The 9,638-nt window shown below is 35.0% G+C and overlaps 1 pseudogene; it reads left to right on the top strand.

The window, feature by feature from the left end:
* Positions 1 to 4,590: 4,590 nt before the first annotated feature.
* LOC141489593 (small ribosomal subunit protein uS2 pseudogene) lies at positions 4,591 to 5,544 on the top strand (annotated as a pseudogene).
* The last annotated feature ends 4,094 nt before the right edge of the window (positions 5,545 to 9,638 follow it).

A 9,638-nucleotide genomic window follows, 5' to 3' on the forward strand; every position in this document is an offset into this window, starting at 1 on the left:
ACTTACCTTTTGAAAGTAATATGACTTTAGGTAAAAGTCACAGACTTTCTCTTTCTCTTTCTCTTTTTCTTTTAATTAACTTTTCTTCCAGTTGCTCTTGCTTGTAAATGACCTCCTGAGAACAATGGTATTAAATTTAACAGGATTCTGAAGTACTTCTTTCCAATTTTTTAATTTGTTGTAAAATTGCTCTTAGGAAAAAAACTCTGTTGAAAAAGCATTTCTGGCACAGTACCCTACCTCCCCCTACTAGTGAGAGTCAGGGTCTTGGTATATTTGGTTAGACAATGGAGTTACATATGTTACAAGATTAGGCATAGGGTGAACAGTCACTTTAATCTCATTCCATTCACATCAGAATTTTTCTCCAAAAAATGTTGTCTGCTAATGGGCACATAGTTTCTCGGAGATAAAGAATATCTCCAGTACGTTTTGCAGGCTTACTGGGCAGACACTTCTTCTCACAAGGATGGAATGCTTGCAGCTGTATTAGCTTCAGATATCAGAATGGTATAAATCATAGGTGTCAAATATATTGTTTTGGGTAATACTTCTGTGTGCTACCCAGATTCAAATGAAATTGGGAAATATTTAACAAAATAAAAATAAAATAGATCAAGAAATTAATATGTAATTTTCTAAGTTAATATGCAGTTACATGGATCCTTATGTAAACATATGTTTCTGTCTGAGTTTGACACCATGGGTGTAAATGATCAATTCAACATAACCTAAGGGGTTAGAGTAATTTTATTTGGCTTGTAAGAATAAAATTCTGAAACACAGGGCAGGGATACATGAGAGTTCTGGTTCAATTGAAGTCAAAGGAATTGAGTTTTCCCTTGTGTTCTTTATTTCCTACCAAGACAATTCTTGGTTTGTAGCAAAATGTGGTCAGCATGAAGTAGGGTATCTACCAGGTTGGAGAAGATAGGATCTGCTGTGGTGGAGGATTTTTATTGTCAGTTGTATGACAAAACCCTTGTCACTAGTATAAAACTTTCTAATATTCATGAAACAAAGAAATCTTTTAACTTTAGCTGCAAACATATTTGACAGGAGCTACTGATTATTAGCAAACTGACACTTATCTCCATACCCACACTGCGTTCTCAGTGACTTGTAATCTCTTCTCTGTGGACTAGGGACTTTCCCACTGATTTTATCCAAACTTGAACATAAAGATTTATCTGCTTCCCAGAATCTTCTTCACGCTTTGGAATAAGTCTAGACCTGACCGTAACTTACCTCAGATTCCAACTCACTTGATTTAACTTTTTTTTTTTAGTTTTTGTAAGGCAATGGGGTTAAGTGGCTTGCCCAAGGCCACACAGCTAGGTAATTATTAAGTGTCTGGGGCTGAATTTGAACTCAGGTACTCCTGACTCTAGGGCCTGTGCTCTATCAAACTTTAGCTCTATGCACTCCCAGCCTGAAGCACAGAATTACTAATAATATCCTAAATCTTAATCTTTTCCCCAATATCTTCTCTCTCCCCTGCTGACCTTCCTAATCTTCAGCTCCACTTATTTTATCTTTTTCTCTACCTTGGCAGAGTTGAAAATGAATACTTCTATAGAGAATTGATAGTATCTGTTGAATGAAAGAATCCATAGACTAATTTTGAAAAAAAATGTGTTGCTACTTCCATTTAATGATATGTATCTTAGGCAAATTATGTGACCGTTCCAAGTGCAGTAATGGGTAGAAAATCAGACAAAGGCCCTCCAAATGAACAGAAAATCAGGGTCCAGTCACAGAAATTTGAATATAGAATAGAACACTTTGTCATAGGGTACAAAGCAAGAGCTTAATTACTACAATGAGATGGGTCAAGTAATTACTAAAATGTTGGGGTAGAGGAGGGATTATTAGTTCAAAATGTGTTTGATTCTGAACTGCCTGAAATATGAAGATAATAGCTATTCTTTCAGAAACTCATGAAAGAACATTTTCTTCACATCTCACCATAATATGAAACAAACTCCAAATTTTGAGAGAGAAATATCTAAAGTTAATGTTTATCTTATAGATTTGGAAATTGAGACTCAATAATGTTAGAGGACTTCTCCAAAATCATGCAAATAGTAAGGAGCAAAAATTAAGATTTGAACTAAGATCCTGTCATTCCAATTTCAGTCTTCTTTACACAATGCCATTACTGGTTGGATACACAGTCTTGAATAAGAAGCATCCTCTGGCAGAGGCTACATTCAAATTATGTTGAAGTCAGTGCTGCTTGGACAGGACATAGGCAATGCAAGCATCAAATAATTCAGTCTTATTTTCTACTATCAGACCATTCAGACTTAGCCCTATCCCATCTTTGGTCTTAGATTTCAATGGTACATGTATTTCAATGGTAGAAAATCTACTTCTTTGCAACATTCACTCACCAGTCCTAGGTGTGAACTCTAAGACTCACATCTAATTCTCTTTCTAAATAACAATATGGCAATACTTGTCAATAATCTAGATGTCTTCTTCTATTCCAATTCAGTACCCTCAATTGCTTCAGCCAGTCCTCTGTGGAGTGTTCTCTAGGCCCCTCACCAACCCAGTGCCAGTCTTCTGGACAGACTTGAACTTGTCCATGCATTCTCTATAATGTTTTCCTTCATGCTGGACATAATACTCTAGAAGTGGCCATTTCACCACTATGAGGTCAGGAAGTCTTGCTAAGGATTAGGTCTTAATAGAGTGTAATGGGCTGTGAGCTAAGAGTTTTTCCTTTCTAAGAGGTCCTCCAGTAGAGGATCTAGACTAGATGACCACATAGGTGAAATGTAGAAAGAATTGACATTTAGATATGATTTGGGCTAGGTTCTTAAAGTGCTTTCCAGAATTTAGTATCTGTTTTTGAATTATCAGTTCCAAGCAACCACATTCATATCTGCAAGTTAAAATGCCATTTTCCCTCCTCATTCATTCAAATGTGAGAGGGAAAGAGAAAGAGAAAATTTTCCAAAGCAAACATATTTCTCTTGCTTAATAAGAGTTGTAATTCAGGTTTAGTTTGCAGGTTTAAGAGTCAGAGATTCAGTGACCTTAGCTCTGTTAAGTGGAGGAATACACAGAACCAATTTGAGGCACTATGGACTCTGGGCCATCTGCAAACCCAAGAACTGCACTACTCAAAAGAAAAGATGAAGAAGCTGAGTACAGCTAAGAGATAGCCAGAGTGTACTTTCCTGGAGTGAGGAGCTGGAAAACAACTGGAAGAAAGTCTGAGATATTCACTGGTTTGGTTCACTAAAAAGAAGAAGAAAAACTGCAGGGATCAGAATAAAAATTGAACCTTTAGAAGCATCCGGAGATCCATTGAGTATATCAAGTATTGACAACAGATTGAATTTTAGCAGGAATGGCTATTCTCTGGAGCCCCTTCAAGGATTAGAAGAGTAATGAACAATGTTCATGAGTGTTATGAATAGGCTGTCTCAAAAAGAAAATGAGAGCATGTTGTGGAGCTGTAAGTAAATAGTCACATCGAGACACTATTGGAGTACTGTCATTTTGGAAAGCAGTTTGCAATTATGCCTTAAAAGTTATTAGTTTTCGTATTAATACCCAATAGTACCACTTCTAGGCTCATACCCAAATAAATCAAAGAAAAAGGAAAAGGTCAATAAATATATTTCAAAATTGAAGCCCTTTTTGTAGCAGCAAAGAATTGGAAACTCTTTAAGAGAGTATCTGTCCAGCATTTTAAGTTAAACAAATATTGGTATTTGGGTGATAAATGAAAGAAATGATTTCAGAGAAACCTTGAATGAATCAATGCAGAGCAAAATAAGAGAAAACATGAGAACAATTTATCCATAACAGCACTTAATAAACAATCGATTTTGAAATTCTTATGAACTCTGAGCAGCATAAGCATTGGATATGTTTCCAGAGGACTGATGATGGAGAATGCTATCCATGTCCTGAAAAAGAGATTGTGGATAAAATAAGTATAATAAGACACTTTTGGGGAACATAGCCAACATGGGATTTTGTTTTGCTTGATTATTCCTATTTCTTATTAGGGTTTGATTTTCTTTTGGTTTTTAGGAGGAGAAGAAGGGTGAGGGCAGGTGAGAGGACAAAAAATAAAATGTTTAATAACTGATGAAATTAAGACAGGTTATCACTAATTCAGAAAAAAAGTTTTCAGAGTGGTGCAATTTAACCTTTTGAGTCTCAGCAGTCTCTAAATATATAAAAGAGAAGCTCTGTGAAACACTGAATGGGTGAATGGGATTGATTTATGGAACTATCTATAAAGATACTTAAGAAGTATTAATAATCCAGGTTAATTTTTAAAAGTGTGTATAGGCATTTCTCCCCACAGAGATACCAGTTGTTGAACAATTACCAGCATACCCCAATTATAAGGCACAGGAATAGCTATTTAGTTCAGTTAAAATTCCAAAAGAAATCACCATTTCTTTTCTTTTCCTCAAATTCCAAAAATTTCTTCATCAATTTTCAGTGTGTTTCAAAAAATTTCTGACGTTTTGATTGTTGCTACTGTTTTAATTCCTCCTCCTCTATTTCTTTTTCTTTTCTTTAAAGATATATGAGACAGCTTTTTCCACACTGCCCAGAAGAGGGGTCCATACGGCGTTGTTCACGGTTTCCGTCGTAACTTTCAAGGGAAACTTTCACAATGTCCAGAGCCCTGGATGTCTTGCAGATGAAGGAGGAGAATGTCCTTAAATTCCTCGCTGCAGGCACCCATTTGGGTGGCACCAATTTGGACTTCCAGATGGAACAGTATATCTACAAAAGGAAGAGTGACGGCATCTATATCATTAATTTGAAGAGAACTTGGGAAAAGCTTCTGCTGGCAGCTCGTGCCATTGTTGCCATTGAAAATCCAGCTGATGTTAATGTCATCTCATCCAGGAACACTGGCCAGAGAGCTGTTCTGAAATTTGCTGCTGCCACTGGCGCCACACCTATTGCTGGATGCTTCACTCCGGGCACCTTCACTAACTAGATCCAGGCAACTTTCAGGGAGCCTCGCCTCTTGGTGGTCACTGATCCTTGTGCAGATCATCAGCCTTTGACTGAAGCATCATATGTTAACCTTCCAACCATTGTACTGTGCAACACAGACTCCCCACTTCGCTATGTGGACATTGCCATTCCATGTAACAACAAGGGAGCTCACTCAGTGGGTCTGACGTGGTGGATGCTGACCCAAGAAGTCCTGCAGATGTGTGGTACCATCTCCTGTGAGCACCCATGGGAGGTCATGCCTGATCTTTACTTCTACAGAGATCCAGAGGAGATTGAAAAGGAAGAGCAGGCTGCAGCTGAGAAAGCAGTGACAAAGGAGGAATTTCAGGGTGAATGGACTGCACCTGCTCCAGAATTCACTGCTGCTCAGCCAGAGGTGGCTGATTGGTCTGAGGGCGTCCAGGTGCCATCTGTGCCCATTCAGCAGTTCCCTACTGAAGATTGGAGTGCTCAGCCGGCTACTGAGGACTGGTCTGCAGCTCCTACTGCTCAGGCCACTGACTGGGTAGGAACTACCACAGAGTGGTCCTAAGTTTTACCCAGATGCTCTAATAGTGTTGGAAAAATGCAGATGGAAAATAAACATTGGTTTCTTAACAAAAAAAAAGATATATGAGACACATACTAAGATTTGTGGGAAGCAACGTAAGTAGTACCTAAGGGGAAAATATATATATAAACATGAACATCATTAAATAATAAACAAGTTGGGCATGTAGCTAAAAAATACCAGAAAAGCATCAAATTTAAAGCAATTAACGCAAAAATTGAATTTCTGAAAAAAATTGTGGAAAGATGAATCAAATCAAAAGGGAAAAAATAGAGCTAGTATCTAAAATAAAAAGTTGGGGTTATGAAAAAAGACAAACCTTATTGGCTAATTTGATTAAAAAATAAAGAAGAAAATCAAATTATCAGTATTAGATGATGATGATGATGATGATGATGATGATGATGTTTTTCTTTGGTTCTGGAAGAAGACCCTAACCTTAGGGGAGGTGATACCATGACAAGCACATGAACTGAAACTGAGTGAGGGGTTGCTATGCTAAGTCACCAGTTTCACTTTCTGCTCCAGAGCAATCTGAGTCCAGTGATCAGATATAGAGCAGGATGACTAGAGATAGCCCTGGATGAGAGACAATCAGGTTTAAGTGAGTTGTCCAAGTCACACAGTTAGTAAGTGTTAAATTCTGAGGTTGAATTCGAACTTCTGTCTTCCTGACTCGAAGACATGTGTTCTATTCACTGTGTCATCTAACTGCCTCACCAGTCAGCTGGGAGAATTCAAGTCAGTGGTCCCTGGTTGGCTGTAAGGATAGCTCTCACTCCTCTATCTTTCCTGATCCCTCCAGTATCAGATATGAAAAGAGTGGATATACTGCTAATGAAGGTGAAATAAAAATAATTATCAGAAACTATTTTCCCCAACTATTTGCTAAGAAAATTGACAATTTAAAAGGAATGGATAAATATTTTCACAAATATGAATTATCCAGATTAGCTGAAAAGGAAATAGAAGATTTAAATAACCCTATCTTAGAAAGAAATTGAAGATATAAATGCTTATCCCCAAACCACAGGACCAGATAGATGTTGTAACAATTCTACCAAATATTTTACAAAAATTTAATTCTAATATTATATGAATTTTTCAAAAAGTTAGACAAGGGAATCCTACCAGATTCCTTTGATGACACAAATATGACTTCAGTAACCAAAGCTGGGAGAGAGAAAAACAGAATAAAAACCTGTTGACTTATTCTTTATTTTTAAATTTAATACTTCCATGAAAATTTTAAAAAATCAAAAAGATCATACATTATGACCAGATTAGATTTATGCCAGGAATGCTAGATTTATTCAATATTAAGAAAACTAAGAATAATAGAACATTTTAACAAAGGCAACAAAATCATATAGGTATATCAATAGATTCCAAAAAAACTATGATAAAATACAATACCAGTCCTACTAAAAGTATTAGAAAACATAAGAATTAAATGAATCTTTTCTTAAAATGATAAGTAACATATATCTAAAACCAAGAGTAAATATTAACTGTAATGGGAATAAACTATAAACCTTTCCAATAAGATCAGGGGGAATTAAGGATGTCAGTTATCTCCATTATTATTTAAAAATGCACAAGAAATATTAGCTAAGGCAGTAAGACAAGCAAAAGAATCAAGGAATAAACATAGGTAATAAGGAAACAAAACTCACTTTTTGCAAAGAATATGATTGTTTAGAGAATTCTAGAAAGTTAATAAGAATCAAAAACTAGTTGAAATGATTAACAATTTCAACAAAGGTTTGGGTAAATATAAAAAAAGAGAAATTCCATTTAAACTACAGATAGTTTAACATACTTGATAGTCTACCCGTCAACAACCACACTTGAAAGATTTGAACACGATTATAAAACATTGTGCACAAAATTAAAGATACATCTAAATAATTGGAAATATATTAATTGTTCTTGAGTTGTTGAACCAAAACTTGTTTTTTTAAAAGAGAATTCTAGCCTTCTTTATTTTTAAAAGTAAATTGGGGACAGCCAGGTGGTACTGTGTTCCTGGAGTCAGGAGGACCTGAGTTCAATTCTGAATGTAACAAAAAAAAGTTCTATTTCTTCCAATTATATTGTTAAAGAATTCTAAGTGTGTCTAGGTGGGGCAGTGGACACTGGAGTCAGGAGTACCTGAGTTCAAATTTGACCTCAGACACTTAATTACCTAGCTGTGTGGCCTTGGGCAAGTCAAATGGGGTTCATTTGCCTTGCAAAAATAAAACCTAAAAACAAAAAGGATTTTAAACTTTTTTTGTTTTGAGTTCCAAATTCTATACTGCCCTTCTCTATACCTACCCTCACCATAGTAAGCAATCAGATATAGGTTATACGTGTGTGATTATGTAAAACATTTCCATATTAGTAATTTTGTGAAAAGAGTTTTCTGAAATCATCCTGCTTGTCATTTCTTATCTCACAATAACATTCAATTACTCTCAGCTTCTTTAACTATTTTCCAATTGTTAGGCATTCTTTTGACTTTCAATTCTTAACCATCACACAAGAACTGCTATAAATATTTTTGCACAAATAGTCCTTATCCTTTCTTTATGTCTTTGGTCTACCTAATATTGCTGGATCAAAGGATATGCACAGCTGTAAAGTCCTTTAGGTATAGTTTCAAATTGCTCCCCAGAATGGTTGAACCAGTTCCCAACTTCACCAAGAGTACATTAAGTGCCTAGTTTTCCCATATGGCCTCCAACATTTGTCATTCTCCTTTTTAGTCATACTCAGAATTGTTTTACAGTATATTTCTCTAGGAAATAGTGATTTACATCATTTTCCCCCCAAAGAACCACAGATAGCTTTGGTTTCCTCCCCTGCAAACTGTTCATACCTTTTTACCATTTGTTAATTGAGAAATGATTTGTCTTTTTATAAATTTGATTCACTTCTCTAAATAGTTGAGAAATGAGGCCTTTATCAGATAAACTTGTTGCAAAAATTTCCCCTGGTTTTTTGCTTTTTGTCTAATTTTGATTACATTTGTTTTGTTTGTGAAAAATCTTTTAAATTTTATATAACCAAAATTATCTACCTTATTTTTTGGAAAGTTCTATTTTTTAAATTCTAAATTCTTCCCTTTTCTATAGATCAACAGATAATTCCATGCTCTCCTAATTTGCTGATGAAATCACCCTTTATGTCTAAATCATTTACTCCTTTTGACTTTACCTTTGGTATACTGTGGGAAACACAGGTCTATATCTCCTTTCTGCCATACTCTTCTCTGGTTTCCCCAGAAATTTTGTCAAATAAGGAATCTTTGTTTATTCTATACTATAGAATAATGAGGGAGGGTTTTCTGAGGGGCTTAGAATTTACTATAATATAATTTGTGCCTCTCCTATTTCACTCATTCAGCACTTCATTTCTTAGTACCAAATTGTTTTGATAATTACTGCTTTATTATATATAGCATGAGATCTGATACAGCTAAGACCAATTTTCTTCATATATTTTCATTGATTCCCTTCATATCCTTGACATTTGATCTTCCAGATGAATTTTGCTATTATTTTTTCTAGCTCTATAAAATATTTTTTCATAGTTTGATTGGTATAGTTCTGAATAAAAAGATAAATTTAGATAGAATTGTCATTTTATTATACTGGACTTTGGCTTTTAAAATGATGTATTACTATCTAATTTTATTTACTTATTCATGCCATACCAGTTATTACTATTTATGTCAATATAATGCAAGACCAATTATATTATTATAGTACTATTAAAGAATTATATCGTAGAGCTAAAAATAATAACAAAGTTCATTTGGATGTATATAAAGTTCAAGAATATCAAAGTAATCACTTAAAAAAAAATTTGAAGAATGGGAACCTAGCCATCTCAGATCTCAAACTCTAGGAAAAAGATGTAATCATCAAAATAATTTGACACTGGATAAGAAATGGAGCGATTTATCAATGTATGTTTATCAATTTTGCAGTATACAATGTACAGAAAGAAACTAATATAGTAGCCTATATTGGATTGATATAGTGATTGATAAATCTAAAGATCCCAGCAACTATATCATTATTTGAGAAAA

This window comes from Macrotis lagotis, chromosome 5 (assembly GCF_037893015.1).
Source record: "Macrotis lagotis isolate mMagLag1 chromosome 5, bilby.v1.9.chrom.fasta, whole genome shotgun sequence".
NCBI lineage: Eukaryota > Metazoa > Chordata > Mammalia > Peramelemorphia > Peramelidae > Macrotis > Macrotis lagotis.